This window comes from Physeter macrocephalus, unplaced genomic scaffold (genome assembly GCF_002837175.3).
Source record: "Physeter macrocephalus isolate SW-GA unplaced genomic scaffold, ASM283717v5 random_89, whole genome shotgun sequence".
NCBI lineage: Eukaryota > Metazoa > Chordata > Mammalia > Artiodactyla > Physeteridae > Physeter > Physeter macrocephalus.
In genome coordinates this window covers 74,414-97,443 of record NW_021145391.1, presented here as the reverse complement: position 1 = coordinate 97,443, position 23,030 = coordinate 74,414, and the positions used below count along the sequence as shown (strand labels likewise).

At 55.2% G+C, this 23,030-nt stretch overlaps 1 protein-coding gene across 4 annotated transcripts in view; it reads right to left on the bottom strand.

Annotated features, from left to right (window-relative positions):
- The window catches only part of LOC114484862 (bifunctional heparan sulfate N-deacetylase/N-sulfotransferase 1), a 48,516-nt gene extending 25,698 nt beyond the window's left edge, over positions 1 to 22,818 (bottom strand). For 2 of the 4 annotated variants that reach the window (XR_003678231.2, XR_003678232.2), the window contains exon 1: positions 22,675 to 22,818. The gene's annotated coding sequence lies outside the window, so the exon portion shown is untranslated. The remainder of the gene's footprint in view (positions 1 to 22,674) is intronic. The other 2 variants (XM_028484007.2, XM_028484008.2) reach the window with 2 other exon arrangements.
- Positions 22,819 to 23,030: the final 212 nt, after the last annotated feature.

Below are 23,030 nucleotides of genomic sequence, written 5' to 3'. Positions count from 1 at the left end.
ACTAGAACACTGGTCCCCAACTTCACCTAAAGCTTTCCAAGGCAGAAGCGGTCTCCCACCCACAGCAGGTACTTAAGAGCAAAGCGCCCTTGCCAATGACCTTTCCCTTTTTGAATGTGCTATGAGGAATCGCCAAGCTAAATGCATTAAAACATGAACTTCCATTTATTAGACATGATATGCCTGCACTACATGCTACTATTAATCCTTATAATAGCACCATGACCTACATTCCCTTCATTTTACAGATGAGGAAACCGAGGCCCAGAGGGGGCCTGTGACTTGCCCAGCCACAGAGCTAACAAGCGGATAACTGGGAATCTCAGCACAGAGGTGCCAGCTCATCATCCTTCAGCAACACACGCCCTCCGTGTTCACCTAGGACAACTGACATAAGCCAGCGCCCACACACCCCATGCTCCACTCCCTTTGAATACCACTTTCTGTTTTTATTTTCATTCATTTTATGTGTGTTTTAACGTCAAAAGCAGCCTCTAACGATCCTTCTTGGAAGCAGACCCACAAATCACGCATCAATTGACAAGCAAACAAAGCATAAAGCGCTGGTTCACTCCCCAGTTCTCAACCTGGGATTTGTTCTGGGTTCCCCGGAGGGGAATGCCCAACAAAAGCCTCAAGAACTTATACCCCCCACTTGTTGAGAATTTGTGTTTCTTCCAACAAGCCCTGAGTTGAGAGTTTACCTTTGCACCAGCTCTGCAAAAAAGAGTTTACTGAGCAAACAAACAAGACAGCTGGGGGCAAGGGGGTTTGCAGGGTGGGGAACAAGACAGGTCAGGCAGGACCAGCTGCCCTCTGGTCCCACTGAAGCTCTAGGGCAGACCAAGGCGGGCAGGACCCTCACAAGGCAAGCTCTTCGTTAGCCCACGGAACTCCCCAAAATAGGACTCTCTCCACCCAACCCCCAAATCCATCTACGCAGAGTCAAATCCATTCCTAGCTATTTTTCTTAGGCTCAGATCACAGGCACTTGAAAAAAAACAGAAAGATATTTCTTTGCAAATATCATAACCTCCCTCGCTGACAGCAGCCAGCACTGACTGAGCTCCTGGTAACTTGCCAGCCCCACACCAGTCTTCCCTGATTTATCACACCCAATCCTCACACGCTGAGAGCTGGTGTCACCGATACGTGCACTCACAGACAGGAAACCTAGGCTCAGAGAGGGTACGAAGCAACGGACTCAAGGTCACACAGCCGGGCAGGGGGAGAACTAGGACAACCCCAAGCCACCCACCTCGGAGCCCCTGCTTGTAACCTCCGGGCAGCTGCCCAGCATTCCACACCATTCCTGAACCAGGTCGGCGGCCCAGAACGTACCCAGAGACAGGCTTCCTGCAGGTAACCAGCCCCAGCTGCCTCAGCGCAGGCTGATCGGCTCCTCTGGCAATGGGAAAGCCTTCCTTCACGGGCAGACAGGGGCACCACAGATCCCCAGAGGCAGGACCTCAGCCAGAGGGTCTTCACCTTCCCCCACCCCAGGGGCCTGTGTCATCCCCAGATAGGCAGAGACCCCACTTGAGAAAGGGAGGCTGCCTCTATGCCCCAGGCAAAGGCCTCATGCTGAGGAATGGGAGAGAGAGGTGGTGAGGCTCAGAAGCAGGAGATCTCAGCTAAAAGGGCCAACTCAAAGGACAGCGGTGACTGGACAGCCTCACAGGTCTGCTGCACACCAGGTACCAGTACTTCCCAATCATGACCTCAGTAATTCGTCATCTTCTCTCAAAGAAGTACAAACAAGTTTACCATTATTCATTACCCCCTGTCTGCCACCCCTGCAGAGGAGCCAGGAAATGCTGATCAGCCCCAGCCCCTGCCCTCCCACTTGCCCACTCCAGGTTGCCGTATGATCCCTCACAGATTCTGAGAAACAGGTGTATGGAGGGGGGAGCCCTCCATCTCTAGGATGCGGAAACAAACTCCACGTGGGCCTGGAGTCCACATCAGCATTCCAGCGCTTCCACTGGCTCCCTCTGGGCAGTACCCTTCCCTTCTCTGAGCCTGTTTCCTCACCTGGACAGCAAGGGGTAGAGATTAGATCAGAAGTTTGTGACCTCCTGGGGTTACAGAACCCTTTGAGAGGACTTCCCTAACCAGCGCAGTGGTTAAGAATCCGCCTGCCAATGCACGGGACCCAGGTTCAAGCCCTGGTCTGGGAAGATCCCATATGCCGCAGAGCAACTAAGCCCGTGCGCCACAGCTACTGAGCCTGCGCTCTAGAGCCCGCGAGCCACAACTACTGAAGCCCACAGACCAAGAGTCCATGCTCCGCAACAAGAGAAGCCACCACAATGAGTAGCCCCCCACTTGCCACGACTAAAGCCCATGCGCAGCAACGAAGACCCAACGCAAAAAAACCAAAGAAATAAAAAATAAATAAAATTAAAAAAAAAAAAAGAACCCTTTGAGAGCATCATGAAGGCTGTTAGTGGACTCTCCCCAGACAGATGCCATACTCCATACAAATTCAGGGAGGTTGTGACCGCCCCCCTCTCCAAAAGCCAAGTTAAGAACATGGAAACTCTGTAGCAGCCCCTCTGACTTAGACAAGCCATAGCCTCACCGTCAAGATAGGACTGAAGCCATGAACGTAACATCTGAGCCCCTGGGACCTCGCCATTGCAGCTCCCCCCATGGCCTTGCAGTAAATCTTTAACTCCCAGACCTGCTGGCTTCAGGTGGATTTGTGAACTTGCTGAGCTGTCAGGAGAAGCTCAAAGAGAAGCTAAGCCCTTCCTTCCCACCCCTCAGCCATGGTCTCCTTTTCTGTCAGGAATCTGCCAGGTCAGCCCTGGCCCATCTCCCTGGGGCAGTACTGGGGGCTGGGACACTTGAGGAAACCCACTTCTGGTCCTGAATGCAGACGGGACCCAGCGCCAGGCTTAGGGGCCAGCTCGCCCTAACCCCTGCACCCCACAGCCCCCTCCTGCATTGGTATGAACACGCACACACTGTGGATACACACACATCAGACAGACCCGGGAGGACTGGACAGGAGGGAGGGGACACGGGGCTGTGGTCAGAGGGTACAGGGAGGCTGTGGAGAAAATGACAGGACCCACCCGAGCTCCAGGTAGTAGCCACTCAGCTCCACTCCACTTCGCGTCACCGCATCCTCTTAATGGCTCCACACTCCTCACGTAACACAGTCACAACTAATCCCAGAGCCAGGACAAATGGCATGACTGTCCACCCAATTCCCTCTCTGGGAGGGAGCGGGTGGCCCTAGGGCACCCTGAGCCACCAACCACATTCCCAGAAGCCTCCAGGCCTCCCCACCACCATGTCCCTTGCCAGAGGCCACCGACCCCTACCTCCTGAACCTCAGGAAGAGGATGTCTTGTCTGACTCTGCCCCATGCCCAGGGGACCCCTCAGCAGGAGGGATCCCGCTCGCTCACCCCTGTCCTGCCAGAGGTGCCTTCCATGGAAGAGGAGAAAGCATGTCCCTGACCCTGATGCCAATGGGCCCTAGGCTTCCTCTCCAGAAAGGTGGCAGCCAGGAGCAGCTGAGCCCTCACTGTCAGCAAGGATAACTGGGCTCTGGCCACAGCCCTGCCTGACTGCCTATGCAATCCAAGCGGGGCCCTTCCCCTACCCCAGACCACAGTTTCCCCGCCTGTTCTGAGAAGAAGAGGAAGAAGGACTGATATCTCCCATCAGGCCAGCAGGTGGTCAAAGCGCCTGTGATGTTGGCTTTTGGTCCCTGACCCAACCCCAGCTCAGTGGCCAGGCCCTTCCATTGCCCTCCCTGCCCCATCCCCTAACCCCCGCAAAGAAAGAAGGGTAACTGCCAGAGTGCGGAGGTGCTAGGGCTGAAGAGGGCCTTACAAAGCCCAGAGAGGAGAAGCAACTCGGCCGTGATCACACAGGCAGCTGGATGAGGGCCAGGCTAGCCTCGGTTTGCTCTTCAGCAGCAAACACGAGTGTCCACCTGCGAGGGTATTTGCATTTTTATTTATTTAAATTTTTATTTATTTATTTATTTTTGGCTGCATTGGGTCTTCGTTGCTGTGCGGGCTTTCTCTAGTTATGGCGAGCGGGGGCTACTCTTTGTTGCGGTGTGTGGGCTTCTCATTGCGGTGGCTTCTCTTGTTGCGGAGCACGGGCTCTAGGCTCACGTGCTTCAGTAGTTGTGGCTCATGGGCTCTAGAGTGCAGGCTCAGTAGTTGTGGCACACGGGCTCAGCAGCTGTGGCTCACGGGCTCTAGAGCGCAGACCCAGTATTTGGGGCACACGGGCCTAATTGCTCCACAGCACGTGGGATCTTCCCAAACCAGGGCTCAAACCCATGTCTCCTGCATTGGCAGGTGGACTCCCAACCACTGCGCCACCAGGGAAGTCCCCATCCTAATCAGCAGTTGTGGCTCACGGGCTCTAGAGCGCAGGTTCAGTAGTGGTGGCACACGGGCTTAGTTGCTCTGCGGCATGTGGGATCTTCCTGGACCAGGGCTTGAACCCATGTCCCTTGCATTGGCAGGTGGATTCTTAACCACTGTGCCACCAGGGAAGCCCTGGTATTTGCCTTTTTAGGGGACACCAAGGAGAGCGCAAAAAAACTTGCTAAGTAGCAGAACTTCAGTTCCCAAGAGCAGCAGTGGGGAAAATAATGGCATGTCTGTACATGTAGGACCTGGAGATGGAGACTGCCGACTGTCCAAGGCCCCTCACATCAAACCACGAGGGTGGCCTAGGCTCCTGCCGGCCTGGGGTGATCCCAGGAACCCCTGCAGGGATTAGCAGCTGTGGCCACCTCTTCACAAGTCACCTGAGGCCCAGCCTGCAGGCCCGGAGATGGTGATGGGGAGATTGGCCCAGATGGACACCCCAAGACCAGGCTTCCCAGAAGCCTTGGGGAAACTGAGAAGGCTCCAGGCCCTGTGGCCAGAGTGGAGGGAAGCCAGGTGCACTGGGGGCAACAAAGAGGAAGGGAAAGCCTTGAGGCACTTGGAGCCACAGAAGCCCCCTAATCTCCCGGAGGCCTGGTGGGCACAACCCAGGCCTGCTGAGACCAGGGAAGCTTCATCAGGGCCCACATGAAAGCAGCCTCGTCCCTCCAGACTCGCTGGGGCTTGTCGCCGTGACAGGAGCCTGCCACTAACATGCCTCCCCTCCAGGGTGAGGGGCTCAAATGCTTACACGGAGGCGCATCTGGCAGGGGAAGGGGCAGCAGGTGGGGAGAGGGGGCGGGAGGACCTCGCTTTCTCTGGATCACAGACCGCTAGAGAGCAGAGACAGAGTAAAAAGCACCGGGCAGGTGATCTACTTATCGAAGGTCCTTTTTAAAGGGGCCAGGGGACCTTGGTGAGACTCTACAAGGTAATTGGCAGGTGTCCCCAGACCCCCAAGATTCGGAGACCAGTTCCTGGGGTCAGGAGACTGGCGCTCTAGTCCTAGACTGGGCTAGGGTGAGGCATCCAGGCAGCAGGCACAAACATGAAGGAGGCGCCCACTCCCAGGCGCTGGCGTGCACCTGCATGATGCTGGTGAGAGTCACACCGCGGCCCGAGTGCCCCTCACGGTCTGCCTCTAAGTGCCTCCCTTGCCTCGCCCTAGGCCGAGCCTTGCACTAACCTGCCAGTGACCCCACCAAGCACCCGCTCCTGTCAGGCCTTGCTTTGTTCACCAGTAAAATGGAATGGTGCCAGATGACTCCAGGGGCCCTTCTAACTCGAAGCTGGGCAATTCTGCAGGGAGTGTAACTGACCTCCACTGCTCACCCCCAGCAATGGGCACAATGGCCCCCACTCCCGCCTCCCATAAGCCCACCAGGCACCATGCTCCACCATGATACAACCTCTCCATATAACCGTGTGCTATGCCCTTTGCTAAACGCTCGGCCTCTGCTTCATCAAGGCCTCATTCTACAAATGTGGAAACAGGCTCACGGAAGTTAAGCAACTGGCTCGAGCTTCCAGTTGGGAAGTGCTGAGCTGAGATTTGAACCAGTGCCTGGCTGTAATCCTACATTCCACGGGATCTGCCACAGATAACCCAAAACTCACTATGGCTCAGAGGATGCCATCGGGTCTTTGCACCTCCTACATCTTCTAGTGTGCAATGCTGAGGCTAATGCTAAAGGCGGGCTGCTGGAGGCGGGAGCAGGCAGGCAGGAATGGGAAGCTTGTGTGGGTGCTGAGCATTTGCAGACTGACCAGCCTCCACCCCAGCCAGTTGTCCACTGCTGTGGCTACAACGTCCTCATCACCATTAGCACACCACAGCCACCACTGTGCCATTTTTAAATCATTACACAGATGCAAAGCTTTTTCACAGATGCTGCTCTGGCATCACATGACAAGCTTCTAAGATCATGGCAGGGATTTCTTCCCTCTTTCTCAAATGAGGAAAGTGGGGTTCCTGGAGGAAGAGTGATTTCCCAAAAGTACACGGTGAGGCAATGTTTGGCAATGAACTTGGAGCCCACATCTTCTTCCTCCAGGTCCACAGCTTTGTCTACTCTTCCATGCCCTCCTTGACTTTTCAGTTCAACCAGCATTGATGGGTCTTTGTAACAATGACCTTTTTTTTTTTTTTTGGCTGCGTGATCTCAGTTCCCCGACCAGGGATTGAACCCAGGCCAAGGCAGTGAAAGTGTCAAATCCTAACCACTAGACCACCAGGGAACTCCCAACAATGACCATTTCTGAGAGCTCATTCTGTGCAGGTATTATACCCAGTACTTCACGTATTATCTCATTTAGCCATCAAGACAACCTCATAAACTAAGTACTGCTACTGTTTTCACTTCGTAGACAGAGACACTGAGGCTCAAAAGTGTGGAGTATCTTGCCCCAGTTCACCGTGTTAGGAAGAGGCAGAGCTGGGATTCAAACTGAGGTCAGTCTGGCTCTGGGGCCTGCGCTCAGAACCTCCGTGCTTTGTCTGGGACCAGAGGGGAAAGGAGAGCAGACACACTCGAACAGCATGTGTGCCTGGCAGGTTATGGCAAGATTAGGATAATAGGAAGACAAACAAAGCTCTTGGAGAGCCCAGAAGATGGAGGTTGTTTCAAACGTCCGGGCAGGAGGCCAGGAGTCTGAGCCAGGGACACGGGAACAGAGGGAGGTGACAGATAGGAGAGAGGCAGCCTTGTGAGACCTTGGTCAAGTGCCTTGCTCTCTCTGGATCTCAATTTACCCAGCTGTTAAGAAAAGTTCCTGGAATATCTCCAGAGCCCTCTCCATCCCGAAAAGCCCTTGGACCCTGGGAAAACAAGCAATGCCTGGTGACAGCCTGGCTGCCAGCCCTGGGGGAATCTGAAATGTCCTTGGCCGTCCTGGCACGATTCAACTGCTGGGTAACAGGCTTGCAAAAGCGCAGGGCTCGGCCAGCATGCCTGGGCACCACTGAAGTGTGGGTCCTAAGGGGGCCACATTCCACCCATTGTCAACCTCTCCATGGCCCCACTGGAGCAAGTACCACCCAGCCGGGACCCAGACCAGCAACCGAGGTCACATCCAAGTGCCCAGTGGAATGTCACTCCAGGCCTGCCCTGCCCCTGCTGATCCTGTCCAGACAACTCGAGTACATTCAACATCACCCACCCCTCAGAGCCCCACACTCACATTCCCTAAGGTCAGCCACTGGGACGTAGAGACAAAGGGTTCTGTAGGAGATCTTCGCGAAAATGACCACCCCCATCCCCAAGGGACCTGTTCAAGACAGAGGTTGCCCATGCCCAATCAGTGAAGACCCGCAGTTAAAGGAAGGGCAGGAGAGTCCATCAGGGCTGGCCCTCAGTTCTCACTCCGGCAGGTAGAAGGGGCTCAGCCCAAGTCTCCGAACTCACAGCAGCCTCCTCAGACCACATGAGTACCAGGTTCCTACTCGGTAGCCTTCCATGGCCCCCACCACCTACCAGGCAAAACCCCTTAACCTGACCGACTGCACAGTCACTAACAGCCCCTGTTAACTGGGTGTGGTATATGCCAGGGCCTTGACTAAGTGCTTCGTGTGCATTTTCTCATTTAACCCTCACAGCGACTCTGTGATGCAGGTACTATGGTTGGCCCATTTTCACAGATGAGAAAATTGAGGCTCGGAGAGGTTATGTCACTGGCCCAGAGTCTCACAGCCAGGCGGCCGAGCAAGGATTCGCACCCACACTGGACTTCAAGCCAGGTTCTTCACCTCTGTGCATCCAGCCTCCTCAAGGGCTCCCTGCCACCCTCAGAACCCTGGGGCCAGCTTAACACTTCTGTGTGCAGCAGAGGAAACCAAGGCACAGAGAGAAACCTCTCTCTGTTGGCAGCCGAGCCAGGGAAAGGCCTGAGGCCTCTGGCCTCCCCTTCCAGGGCTCCCCGTAGCCCCCCACCCAAGAAGCACGGCAGGCAGAAAGGCCAGGGCCACCACCAAGACAGTGAGTCCTCAGAATCTGCCTTTTTCCTCCGTCCAGGAGGAAGGGAAAAGCAGGAGGAGGTTTACAAAGAAAGAAAAAGAACACGAAAGGCCCAGGAAATACTTATTCTTACAGACAGATTCTCAGAGTTCGGGAGGTCCTACAGGGCACCCCTCACACGCGTTCAACGACAGGAACGTGCAGGCCCAGGACCAACCTCTACCCATGTGTCTCCCCCTCCCACGAGGTATGCTCCAACCCAAAACATCTGACCTGAAATCTCCATTTCTCTCCCCAAACCTGCTGTCCTGCAGCCTTCCAGTCCCTCAGGCCAGAAACCTTGCCGTTGACACCTTCTTCCTCTCACGGCCCACACCTAATCCATAGGCACATCCAGTGAAACCAATTCAGAATCTGACCCCGGGCCGCCTCCCCACGTCCCCACGCTGAGCCGTCGTCCTCCCTCACCTGTGGCACCCACTGGCTGGCGGACATCCCGCTTCCAGCCTCCAGGCTTCTCTCCACGCAGCAGCCCATAGGATCCCTCTCAAACATGTGTCAAAACAAGGCAGCCCTCAGCCCCAGCCGCTCAGCAGCTTTACCTAACTTTACCCTTTACTCAGACCAAACAGCGAAGTCCTCTCGAAGGGCAGGAGGCCCTAGGCAATACCCTGCGCCCCTGGGCAGACTCCCTCTGGCCACACCTCCTCCCAGGACCACTCTTATTCTTCCGTCCCTGCCACACCAGCCTACTTGCTGCTGCTCCTCGAGCACACCCTGCACCCTCTTGCCTCAAAGCCTTGTGGTGCTGTTCCCTCTGCCTGAAATGCTCTTCCCCACATGCCCCGTGGCTCCCTAGCTCCCCTCCTGGAGTCTCCTGTCCCCTTACCAGAGACTTTCCACGACCCCCAACACAGCAGAGCCACTCCCTTAAGTCACACTGTCCACCCCCAACCCAGCTTTATTTTTGTGGCAGGCACTTCTTGCCAGCTGACAAATAGCTAGTATTCATTGGTTTGTTGACTCTCTCCCACCACCAGAATGTCACCCCCAAGGCCAAAACAGGGACTAGGCTGTTTTGTCCACTGCTGTGTCCCAGGGCCCAGAAAAGCACCTGGAACAAAGTAGATGCTCAATAAAAATGTGTTGGATGAGGGACTATGGCTGCCCTCATCTGAGCACCTTTTAGTTTCTGCAGTCCCCTAGGAGACCAGGGTTGCCTGGAGGCAGAAATGAAACTCCACCCGTGCCAGCTGGAATCTTGATGGCTGTCACATGAACAGTCCTGGGACAAGTAACTGCTTGGACCAGAACAGGACTTATGCCGGTCCCTGTCCGATACCTTTGCCCACCATTTTGGCCACTTTTGGGTCTGACAGCTAGGCCCACAGGGTGGCTCCAGCCCCAGCGGGAACATGGACTGGGCTGCAGCTGGGCTCCCTCCCAGCCCACCAGTGGGGTCCAGCATCTGACAAAGGCTGCCCCATGCTCCCAGCTAGAGGAGGCGGAGGAGGGAGGCCCAGTGCCATGCCTGCCCTTTTCCTGTTGTCGGCAGGAGGACTGTCAGAAGGAAGCTTTGTTCTCAGAAAAAAGAGCATGAAGCCCAGTGCCAGGCGGAAACGGGCACAGAGGCAGCCGGCCCATCAGAGACAGTTTAAGGAAAAAAAAAAAAAAAGGGGATGGAGGATGTTTGAGAGGTAATTTGCACACCCAACCGGTTTCATGCCTCCAGGGTGGCTGTGACGATGGTGGCTTTACTTTTCCAGGCCCAAGCCTCAAGGCTGTCACACACAAGCAGACTGTCCCAGCTGGGTGATCTGGCACCGACCCTGCAGAGTGAGGTGAGGACAGAGGAGTGGGTTGTTGCCCGGGAGTCAGAAGATCTGGGGTCCAAGCCCGGCTTTCCACACACTCATGTGTAACATGGGGGGGAGTCCCTCCCTCCATATATCTCAGTTTACCCTTCTGTAAATGGCTTGTATAGGCTTGTGCTTGAAGCCTCAGCCTACCTGCCACAGGATCACACAGCAAGGTGCCCCTCAGCCTGTGGCCAGGTCACTGGGCAGCCCAGGACAGTTCTCCAACCTCCTTGGGCACAGCCCCTGCCCACTCAGACCGGGGCTTCCAGCCTGCCTCCTGCCCTGACATCAGGGTACTCCTCTTCTGAGCTGTTAGCTGAACAATGTGAAATCTCTGTGGGCCCCGCCCAGACACTGGCACCTGCCCGGATCCCCCGCCATCCTCTCCAAGGATGGCTCACCAGATGCTTTCAGCCACAACCACCAGAAGGAGCCCAGCGTATTAGTGCACCCAGGGTAAAAGAGAAGCCCAGAGAGGGAAAGGGGTACGAGATGTCACACAACTGCCACTCAGGGGCCCTCCCTACCAGCCCTGGCCTCCCTGAGCTAAGGCAGGGTCCTCAAAGCGTGTCCACAGACCCTCGCGTCTGAATCTTCTAGGGAGGGAGACACTGTACCCTGGACTGAAGGAATCAAAGATGGGGGCCAGAAACCTGCATGCTTTTTTTTTTTTTTTTTTTTCTACAAGCTTCCCAGGTTTTTCTTGTCCCCAGCACAATTGTGACCTCTCAGCTAAGACCTCTTCAAGGAGGAGATAGCTTAGCTGGCCTCTAGGGAAGGTTCGGATTTCAATTAAGAGTGAAATACGCCTTGGACAGACAGATAGTTGGACAAAGAAGCTGGTGGCTAAAGCGCACACTCTAGGAGAAGAATAAAGCAGAGAATGGCCTGAAGGAGGGGAAGCCTAGTCCACAAAACACCTGAACTGATCCTTCCCCCACCCCGCTGTCTCCCCAGGATGCCGAGGTCTGCACTCGATGCCGTCTGAAGGCTGCTGATCCCAGCCTCCCTCTCCCCGCAAGCTCCTCCAAGGTCCCTGGGAGAGGGAAACGTGGGGACAGCTTCAGGAGAAATGTCCCTCTCCTTACTTATACTGCACCGTGGGGACAACACTCTGAGTGACTGTTTATCCGCAGCTTAAGAAGCTGCCTGGGTCAGTGGCTAAGCAGCCACAGCTTATCTGGGAGGAGGATTCTCTGGCCACGGGACAGGCTGATCCAGAGGCTTCCATTAAATGGAATCTTCACAGCTGGTGAGGAGCAGCAATGCCCCGCCTTCATTCATAAAGGAAGCACTTATTATGCTCCTTCTGTGTATGCAGTCCTGAGCCTGAGCACAATGCTTCGAGGGACACAGAGATGAGTCAGACCCGCCCCCCCCACCACCAAAGAGCCCACAGAGCAGACAGACGGGGGACCACACCACAGCGCAGGAGAGAAAGCCGGTGTGCCTACAGGACGGCTTGAAAATTCAGATGCCTGGGGGCTAGAAAGACTGGATAAAGTGTGCGAAGTGGGCGGGGGAATGGGGCAAAGAGGAGCTTACGTGCTTCATCTCCAGTAGTGGCCACTGGAGAACTACACTTAAAGTTGTATGATCTTCCATTTTTGAAGTAAAGCCAGAAGTTGGGATTCTTATGTAAAATCTCCTGTTAGCAACTAGCTCAAGATTTGGCACTGGCCAAGTAAAAGCTGCCCATGGGGCGGACGTGGCCTGCCAGTTTGTGGCCTTTGTTTTCTTAAAGAGAATAGAATGCAAAGCTCAGTAGATGAGGCTTCCCTGCAGCCAAGGTACCAGGGAAGGCTTTCTGGGAGAGGAGGCTTGGCGCTGGGCTGCAAGGATGTGTAGGTCACTCGTGGGGAGGGAGTCATGGTGGGGGGGTGTGCCCGTTCAAGCCATAGGGGCCATGGGTCAAGGGTGCCACCCCCCAGCCTATAGCCTGCCTATCCCCCTAAAAAGGGGTTCCTGTCTCCACCCCCTAAGCAGGCACAGAGGCATCAGCTCTGTCTGTCCCCAGGTAGCCAGGGGAGGGGCCGCTTGCCCAGAAAACCTCCAGACTAAATCAATTGGTGGCAGAATAGCACGGGTTCAATTTCATCCCTGGAGCTTGGGGAACAGGTCAGCTAATGCAATAGCCCTGTGGGGGGAAGGGAGAGGAAGAGACAATGGAGGACAAAACGAGGTTGAGAATCATGTCCTGCCTGGCCGGGCCCCACTGGTTACATAATCTTGCCTTAAGACAAAGCTACGTTCAAGGCACCAGTGAGGGCCTGGGCTGGGGAGCCCAGGGATGAGGAAGGTTCCTCCTCCCTCCCCTATTCTCCAACCTCGCCCTGCAGCTCCTGAAAAGCCCAACAGAGCTGCAGGTGGAGACTAAGACCCCAAGATAAGGCACTTAACAGGATCACACAGCAAATTAGCAGCAAAGCTGAAACTGATAATAATAGCAAACTTCAACCAAGTGGTTACTTTGTACCAGGCACCAGGATAAATTCTTTACACACATTATCTTATTTGAAAGCCTATAACACTGTGAGATAACTATGCTTATTTTTCCCATTTTACAGATGGGGAAATTGAAGCACAGACGCAGTAACTTATCCAAGGTCACACAGGAGCTAGCTTAGAGGAGGAGCCAGTTTAGAGAAGCCAACAGTGGCCTCCAAGACCATACTCTGAACCACGACACTACACTGCCACCACGCTACTTTCGACTAGAACCATATTGCCTCTCCAGCAACCTTCTCTCAAGCCTGTAGAGCACACGTTCGGCCCCCTGCCCTGACATCAGCACTTTGGGTGACACCAAGCCCTCTGATAACCTGATGAGATCTACAGATTCTCTCTGCGGAAAAAGAATCCACGGAAATGCCTACAAAATGTTGCACAAGATTTTAGGGGCTTACATAACCCTGCACTGGTGAGATTAGATGGATCCAGATCATGAAATACTCCAGAGATAGGAGGTAGCAGAGGAAGAGGACTCCCCCAGGTTCACTGGTCCCCTCATGTCTGAACTTAGAGTCCAAACGGTTGGCCACTTTAGTCCACAGGCGTGGGCACTTATCAGGGCTCAGGGCCTAGTCATCCCTTCAGGGCTAGGAGAACAGGATGAATCACGATATACAATAGCCCCCGCCTCTGCACCCACTGGGTGTGACTCACAGCTCCCAGCTGCTGGGAAGAGAGTGCACAGCTGGGCCCCAGCATCTGGACGGGGGTGGCATCACCAAGCAAGCATACCACCATGCTTCTCCACCTTGCAGGTCACCATCCAATGGGCACACCTCACTGCAGACTGGACCTGCCTTGTCCTGACTCTAGCAGCTCTGAGTGTTTCCAAGAGGGGACCCTCCACGGGCCCCGTGAGCCTCCAGGCCAGCCAAGGCCACGGGAGCAGTAAGTCGAGACAACCGCCCCTTACAAGGCGCCGCAAGACCCAGGCTCCCATCCCAAGTCTTCTGTGCCTCACTGTGCAGCCTCAGGCAGCAGCCCCCTCACCATACCTCTCAGAGCCTCAGTTTCACCAACTGCAAAGTGGGAAGACTACCCTATCAAGTCCTTCCCAGCTCCACAGCCCTGAGTCTATAAACAACAGCATCTGAGAAACTTCACAGAGCCCTGGGATCCTGCTTTCAGGAAGTTACATAAACATCCTTCAGAGAAACAAAAGTCAAACCTAAAGACTCTACTTTCTTTTTTTGTAAGGATATCAAGAAGCCCTTTTTATAGTCCGACTTCCCCCATTCTACTTCCATTGTTCCAGATATCCTCTCAGGACCTAGAAAATACATTTGGTTTCCGTCTGGGGTCTGGGCTTGGTGTTCTTTCTCTTGGATGCTGCCCCACCCTCCTTGGCAGCTTTCTCCCCTGGACACACCCATCTCTACCCCCAGCATTGGTCTGGGCCACTCTGAGGGCTACAGCTACCCAGCCTGCCAAAGGAGGGGTGGAGGGAAGGGACAGTTTTCAGGAAACAAACCCTTCCCTAGTCAGAACAGACACAGCTCTGTGTCTGGTCCCAATCGTGACACAGTGTGTGGCCCTGTGTGAGTCCCTGCTCCTCTCTGGGCCTCTGTTCCCCACTGAGAGATGAAGGGGTTCCTGCACTGTGTCAGGAAAGCTCTTGGGCTCCTGGACCGTACCCTGGAGACAGTGAGGCAGAAGAGAAAAGCAGGAAGGACACTGAGCACTGATCTTGACACCCCACCTCTCCCGCTAGAACCAGAGAAGACCCTGGTTTTTTCTCTCCGATTCTATCTCTTGCCCTAGCTGTGGGACCCTGAAGTCAGCACTGTGCCTCTCTGTGCCTCAAATGGCCCATCCATAAGAGGAGAATGACAGTGTCTGCAGTGGAGGCCCCAACTTGGAGGCTTGAGCCCTAACCATCCCAACACAATCCCATCACCACCCCCACCACGATAAAGCCCAATTTACTCATTTGATAGAATATATATTTCTGTAGCTTTATAAAGCCTGCTACCCAAACACTCCAAGACAACCCTCCAAGACAACCCTCCACCACCCTTCTTCCAATGAGATCATGTTTCCAAGCACCCCTAAAGAATTCCTAGATTCTACCTCCTTATGACTGTGCGCCCTCAGTATTTTCATCTATAAAATGGGGCCAATAATGATGTTGACCTTATAAGATTACTTTGGTGATTATTCCAGATAAGATTACACGGAAGTGCTTATCAAGCACTGACAAGCTCTCCACAAATGTGAGCAGCAATTATATGATCACCATTATTAAATTAATGAGATGCTTAAAACCACTGGACTGGTGACAGCTAAGGCCCCTTGGCCCTCTTGGACCACATCTGGTCACTGTAATCACACATGCAGGCACATACCCCCGGCCCCAGCACACACCCTTCTCTGAAGCAGGACCCACTCTCTGACCCCAGCCCTGGCCCCAGCCCTAGAACACAGCCAGCTTGTTCCCGGCACCCATCCTTGCCACCCACAAAGCCTCCCACCTTCGAGTCCCCCAGTCCCACTTTCTTTAAGTGGCCCCAGCACTGTCTCCTGTAATCATGTTGGGGTTCTGTTCAACAGAACCCCATCACTGTGGCACAAGATTGTTTCCTAGGCAGGAGAAGCTGTTATAAGACGGTGGCTCTTTGAAGACAGGGTAGAGAGAAACTGGGCTTTCCTCTGGGTCCCGGACCTTTGCTGGTGTCTGAATAGGTTAAGAGCCCAAAGAAAGAAGCATCAATTTTTTTTTTTTTATATATTACCTAACCAAGTGTTTGTGGATGTTTAGCATGCACTGGAATCACCTGAAGAACTTAAACAGCTTGTTGGGTCCCCCTCCTCACCCCCACCACCCCGCCCAGTTTCTGATTCAGTAGGTCTGGGGTGGGGCTAGATAATCTGCATTTCTAATAAGTTCCCAGGTAATGCGGATGTTACTAGTCCAGAGACCAACCTTGAGAACCACTGACCTAACCTGCAGGTGAATCAGGGAGCGCTTCTGTGAACAGGTGATGCTAACAGTCCTGTAAACGCACAAGCAGGAGCTGCCCAGTGTGAGGAGAGGAGGAAGGGGACTGGGGCAGAGGGTGCAGCCTGAGTGAAGGCCCTGCGATGATGACATTCATTTCTCCTCACCTGGCCTCTGCCTGGGCACGTAGCATAAACCAGCGGTGGCTGCGCAATAACCAGAGCAAACCTCCACCGACTGACAGCCTGGACCTGCCCGGACAGGCCGATCCTTGGTCAGCCTGCAGGTGAGGAGAATCCAAGTTACGCCTCGTGGACCAGACCTCGGCTCCCCACCACTTCTCAACCACATGAGCACCCAGGATTCTGCTCCACACCTCCAGACACAAGCCCTTCCATCCTGGCCAGCTCTGTTTCCTCATTCCCAGTGCCTCACACGACAAGTCAGTTTCATCCGACCAGAGCAGACCCTTGAAATCACCAGACCCGGATGGCAGTCCCCCGAGTCTGAACCTCTCCAGGCCGAGCCATCCACCTTGCCGGGACTTAGTCACCATATCTGCTAAAAGGGGGTGGTAACACTGCCCGTCTCCTACTGCTTTTGGGAGGATTAAAATAAGCTTCTTAGTCATTAACTACATCATCAACTACAACAATAACCATAACTAACATGGACTGGGCTTGTAGTTAAGCACCTTCCCTGCATTTTCTTTCTAAATGCTGTGAGATGGGGACAATTATTATCCCCCTTGTACAGATGAAGAAACTAAAAACAGCTTGTCCAAGGTTCCATAAGTACGAAGTGGCCCATCAAAGATCTGAACCCAGATCATCCTGCTCCAGAGCCTAGTTCCCAGCCTCTCCTCTATCTGTGCCCTAGTCACCCACCTTGAGTGAGATCTAGCCCAGGTCACCTCTCTCCCTGCCACCGCCCTCTCCCCCTTCCTGGGGCACAGGGAGGCTGAGCAGGAGGCCTCTGGAGGCTGCAGCCTCCACAGTGTCCACAGTCTAGGGTATGGGTCCCTGGTCTTGAGGGCAGTCACAAGGCCTGCCAGCCAGGCCAACTTATCTGGCACAAGTTTTAGATACCACTCAATATGGCCACCAGGGAGGAGGCTGGGACTACAGAACTTGAGCACCTTAACCTTGATGAAAGAAGAGAAGAGGAAAAACAGGTGTAACCGAGAGAGGAAATCTTGCCAGGCTTTCAGGAAAAGACGGGCAGGTCCCACACCCTAGGCAAATTGCCCTTTCTCTCCAGGCCTCAGTTTCCTCATCCATACAAGCCTCAAGTCATTAGACAGAAAGTTTAGAAACTCAAACTCCAGAGATTCTTCCCTCTATCTCTAAAAGGATAGATCATCTCCTAGGTATAAACAGTAATTATGATAAACATTGTTAGCTTTGAAAAGCTCCCACTTACTGGGTTCTTACAATGGGTCAGGCACTGATCTGCTCAATCTCCCTAGCAAAACAGGACTGTTACTATCCTCATTTTGCAGCTGAGGAAAACAATGCCCTGAGAGATTTAGGTATTTTGATCAGGATCCCACAGCTAATGGTGGCAGAGCTGGGATGTGAAGCCAGGACTTCTGACTCCGCTCTGCAATGCTGCCCACACCCAGTGGGGCAGGAATGGGCTGCCTACAGCCACTGCCTCCAGAGCACAGAGCCTGGAGGAGATGAGACATGTCCTGAAGGAACCAGAATTCAAAGCCAGGTGTGTGAAGGGCCCTGTAGAGGCCCAGATAACAGACTGTGCACATGGAAAGCAGGGAGCAGGCAGTGCGAGCTCTGCGGAATTAGGAAGACATCACACTGGAGCTGGGCACTGGCTGGGGGGATTTTGGGGTGGGTGAGGGGAAGTGCCTGGGGTGCAGCACCCTCACTGTGAGCAGAAATGTGGAGGCAGGAAGGGACAGGGCGCACACAGGGAGGGAAAAGTGGCAGGTTCTCTTTGAGGGTTGAGGGGGACTGGGAGGTGAGGCACTGTGGTCACATAGCAGGCCCCACCTCCCACGACTTGGCCTCAAATAAATAAATGCTCATTTGCAAAGCACATTTTAAAATTAGACTAATCCAATCTGTGTCAACAAATAAAACAGGTAGGAATAAAAAGGGCCAGGAGGCAACTTGACACAAACCCTTCTTCATTTAGATAAGAGCTTCAGGCCCCTCTGTAACTCCTTTGGTGACAGACTGGCTTTAGCCCTGAGGCCACACAGTCCAAGACATCCACATCCACCCCTTGCTCTAAGTTCCCAACCTCCAAGCTGAAGCTGATGGACAGAGCTTTGTGCCAGCCCCATAGGCAGGAGAAATCACCTTGGCTTGTGACCCCTCAGGCCGGGAGCCCCGGCTTTACCCTCTAATGAGGGGAAGGAGGGGGACAGCCCTGCCCCCCAGCCCATGCACCCCACCCCTCCCACTCCTCACTTTCAAATCCATCAGCCCTTTCCTCCAGCCCCTACTGATTCAGCCTGACCCGTGATTCAGCCTTGTTTCCTCACATTTGAGGAACGAGAGACTGAACCCATTTCATAGACTGGGAAACTAAAGCAGAAGGTTCCAGCCCTCTGTGAAATCACAGTCCCTGCCCTGGCAACTCAGACTTTGGCGGCTGATCCAGAAATTCTGAGGGCCCCCTCAAAGGTCAGCTGGGCTGAGTGTTTTCCATGGGGCAAGGGCTCTCCCAGGCAGAGCGCTGCAGGGGAACTTCCGGAAGGGGCAGCTATGAAAAGCTATGAGAAAAACAGAGTAGAAGTGGGCCGAGCACCACCCCAAGATTCTCGGGTGAAAAGGGAACTGAGAGAGGTCACCCAGGCATGACCCTCCCGGTACATGCCTCCGGCACCCTCTCCAACTCTCTGGCCTCTTTGCATATACTGTCAGCAATGGGGACCTTGCTGCCTCCCCAGGCAGTTAATTCCCGTTAGCTTCATTGTCACCCTTGGTGCTGTCTCTGCCCTTGAGAGCCACACAGGACAAGACTACGCCCTCTGCCAGTTGACAGACCTGCAGGGAATTGAAAGCAGTGACACTGCCACTTAAGGGTCCTTCCCCAAACCCTAGACCACCTGTGATGACCCCATCCCCAAGATACCTACAAAGTCCTGCAGCCTCCCTCTCCTTCCTTCTCAGTCCCATGGCCTGAGTCAGACCTTTGGTCAACTTTCTGCCAGACCACAATTAGCATCATCTCTGAGCTGGTCTCAACCCTGCCAGTCTTGGCACCATCTTTGGCCAAATGGCCCCTGAGAGGAGCAGCACAACAGGGCAGAAACTGTTCAAGCCTGGGTTCAAACACGCTCTGTAAGTGACTCGACCCTTCAGAGCCTCCACTTCCTCATCTGAAAATGGGGTGGGGCTGGGGGTGGCCAGCAGCAGCTACTTTGCGGGGGTATTGTGAGATTTCAATGGAGCGTCTATAAGGAGTCTGGCACAAGACACAGTAACAGGCATCGACTCAACGAGTTGCTTACAACCCTCTGTCCTCTCCACCAGCCACAGAATGAAATCCAAACCCCCGAGGAGGACACTGCAAGCTCCCCACGACCCCATCTTGCCTCCCACAGCCCCCTCTCCTACTGCCTGCATCCTCACAAACACTTCCTCCCCCAGGAAGCCCTGTCCCCTCCACTGACCTTCCAAAGCCCATCTATCACTGATCACATCCTGCCTCTTCGCCATCACGTGATCCTTGCCTTCCCTCCCCTGTCAGATTAGCGGCCTCTCCAGCCAGAAAGTAGGAGCATCTCACCTCATTTCATTTCCCAGTCACCCCCGTCCACAGACATTTTCCATACATATTTAACAAATTACTCTAACGTTCCATTTCAAGTAAAGAATGTCCAAGTCCTCCAAACAGTCCAGATATTTCAAGCCATACCCAAAACCAAATTCCAAGCCAGCAGAAGTCTGCCCAGTCTCTAGGGACTCGCAGGCCTGGCTTTGACCCCAAAGAACGAAAGATGGGTCAAGCAGGCCCAAAGCCCAGGGCAGAGAAAGCTCTGGGCTACTAAGACCAGGGTCCATTTCTAAGTGTCTCAAGTGCAGGGTCTCTCAGATGGTCCCTAGGTCAACCCCCAGCCTATGATTTCATACTCTTAACCACATCCTCAACTTGTGATTGTAAAACTGTTCTTTGCATACCCCTTGTGATAGGAGACTCACTATCCATCTTTTCATTCTTGCTGGCTCCTCCTCCCTTCACCTGTTGATTCTCTTACTCTGATCTCAAGGAGAGTCTGACCACACGCCTAGGGTCATCCCCATCCCTCAGGAATCTTTTCAGCCCCTCCACGCAATCCCCCACATTTCTGAGCCTCCTTAAAGTCTAGCTAAGTAGTGGAATTTCCACTCTTGTTCCTACCAGCTGTCAGTGAACTGTCAGCCCAGGAGGACCCCCTATTCTCAGGGCCCAGGAAAAGCCTACAGACACTGCAAATTCCAGAAGCAGTGCTGGCACAGCCCTCGGAGAAGTTAGAATAGTAATGCACAAACTTTCCTCTCCCCAGGACTTTTTTTTCGCTATCTGCTCCCACTCCATTGTTTTAAGATGTCATTCACTAACTAGCAATTTGTTTTCCATTTTTTTAGAAACTACTCAAGGCCCCCACTCAGAGCCTGACCCACAGTCATGGGATGGCACCCCCACCAAAAGGCTAGGCCGGCACAGGGCACTAAGGTGAGTGAAAGTCTGGGCCACCCCAGATTCCCTCCTGGGCTATTTACATGGAAAATGCATGCCCTAGGTTCAGAAACCCATACACGCATGCATTTTCCATGAGGATTCTGCAATCGACACATGTGCTCAAAGTCCACCCTTCATTACTGTTCTCAAGGACCCTTGGGGCTGGGGCATTACTTTTGCAATGAGGACCCTGCTGATGAGTCACACAAGAGGACACCTGCAATATAAATCCCATCACCCAAAGGGCTCGACTCCTGGCCCTACCTCCCTCTGCCCCCTGCTGATCTGAAAGTGACCTGGTCTGGATGGAGTAGAAAGGCTCTTCGGTCCCCTGGGTGCTGGGGAGAGGCCTGTTGACAAAGCCACCAGCTGTCCCCAGACAGAGCCAGGGAGCGCTCCTCCCTGCACCACCCATACTACGAAAGCGTTCCTACCACAGACCCAGCCAGCAACAGAAATTGGACCCTTAACGGAGCTCCAGGCCCGGGCTCCAGCTGCCCACAATAACAAGAGCCAGGGCACAAGACCTCAGCCCACACCAGTACCAGACAGAGGAGCATCACCTGGGGGTAAGGGTAAAGGGAAGAGCGGCCTGTGTCCTCATGATTTCAACGGAAAATGAGCTCGGTCACAGCAGGATCTTATAAAGCCTTGTAGTTGAGACTCAGGCTGGGGGAGGGGAGTCAAATCCAAGTTCCACCACATCACAGCCGTGCGACCTTTATGATTCTGTGCCTCAGTTTGCCCCGCTGTAAAATGCTGCTAATAGTAACATGGGAGAATTAAATGAGATAATGTATCTGAAGCAATTAGCCCAGGGCCTAACATATAGTACACATGCAACAAATACTTGTTGAATATAAACATGCCACCGTTTACTAAGGTACCACAGGTTCTCATTTCATTCTTATTCTGGCAGATTCTATACTTTGCCCATTTTACAGGTGAGGAAACTGAGGCTAGGGGAAGGTAAGGCACCAACCCAAGGCTACAGAGCTGGGAAGTGACAGACACCCAGGTCAGTTTGAACCTCAAACCAGGGACAATAATGTCCCAGGCCATTCCAAATGCTCTGGGGCGGCGGGGGGGGGGGCGGTTTTACAGCACGCGGGTGTGATGGTGGGATTCTGTATCCCCTGGGCCTGGCATGGCTCCTAGCTGACCCGCGTGCTTAAATCTGGGAAAGAGCCAATTTCCCAGTCTGTCCCAAAGCCCACGCGTCCACGTACGCCCCCTCCTACCCCGTCCCAGGGTGTTAAAGGGCAGCGTTCAAAGCGGGGGTATACTTGCTCCCGAGAACCTGAGGGAGGAGGGGAGTTAGAGACCAGGCCGATCACAGCCCACAGAAAACCGGTCCGGCTGCCTTACCCTTTTCGAAGCGGGGACCTGGCCTCTAACCCCGTCCCTCGCCAGACAAAAGTTTCCCCTGTTCGGGAGTAGAGGAGGGGGAGGGGGCATTCCTCGTGAGTGACATTATCCGTGACCTACAGCTGCCGCGCTGCCCTCACCGGCACCCCGGCCTGCCCCCGGCCCCCGCCCGCTCCCCCACCCCTTTGTCCTCCCACCCGGGTGCGCGGGGCCCGGCAGACTCTACGAGCCCGCCCGGCGCCCGCCCGCACCAAACTTGCGCCGGCGGCCGCTTGGGCCCCGCGCGGCCTGCACGCCCAGCTCGGCTCGGGCCCCGCAGGCTCGGCGACAGGGGACTGGCCCGCCCCGGCCCTCCCAGCCTCTTACCTGACACGGCTGGGGCGCCACCCGGGGGAGGGGGCGCTCCCGGCGAGCCGCTGGACGCCTGGGTCCTCTGGGCCGTGGGTGCGCTGCCGGGCGGTGGCCCGGGCCGGGCTTAACCCCTTCGCGTCCGCCTCCCGCAGCTCCCACCCCCGCTCCACGCCGCAGCCGCCGCCGCCGCCGCCCGCCCCGCCTCCCGCCCGCTCTCCTCCCCCTCCCCCTCCCTCCGCTGCCGGGCCGTGGCCCGGGCCGGGCTTAACCCCTTCGCGTCCGCCTCCCGCAGCTCCCACCCCCGCTCCACGCCGCAGCCGCCGCCGCCGCCGCCCGCCCCGCCTCCCGCCCGCTCTCCTCCCCCTCCCCCTCCCTCTCGGTGCCCAGCCCCCAGTCCCGGTCCCCGGCACTGCGCTGAGGCAGCGCGCAGCCTCCCCCATCATCCCGCGGTGGGAGGTGGGGGTCTCCCTGAAGACTGGAAGTTGGGGCGCGCCGCCTCGCTCCCCGCGGGCCCGCGGAGCACAGAGGGGCGAACTCGCGCGCCAAGGGGCCCCCAGCCTGTCTCCCCTTACCCCCTCCGTCCCCGGCGCCTACCTCCCCGAATGTCGGCGGAGGGAGCGGGGTTCGATCCCGTGATGGAGCGTGGGTGCCGGCCGGAGATCTGCTCCAGAGGCCCGAGCGGCCGGCTGGCGTGCGGCGCGCACCCCGGGGCGGGGGCCGGGGCGGGACCGGGCGCTGCTATCGGGGCTGGATTTCTCGGCTTCCACCCGGATTCTCCCTCGGCTCTCCCGGCCGATTCGGTGCTGCTCGGCGACCACGTGACGCAGGCTGCCTTTGACCCCAGTCTCAGAGCGGGTAGGGGGTGGGGGCCGGAGGGGGTGTCAGATGCGGGACCCACGAGGGCCCGAGGCGGCTGCCGGCAGTCCGGGAGGCGGTGACCCCGGGGAAAC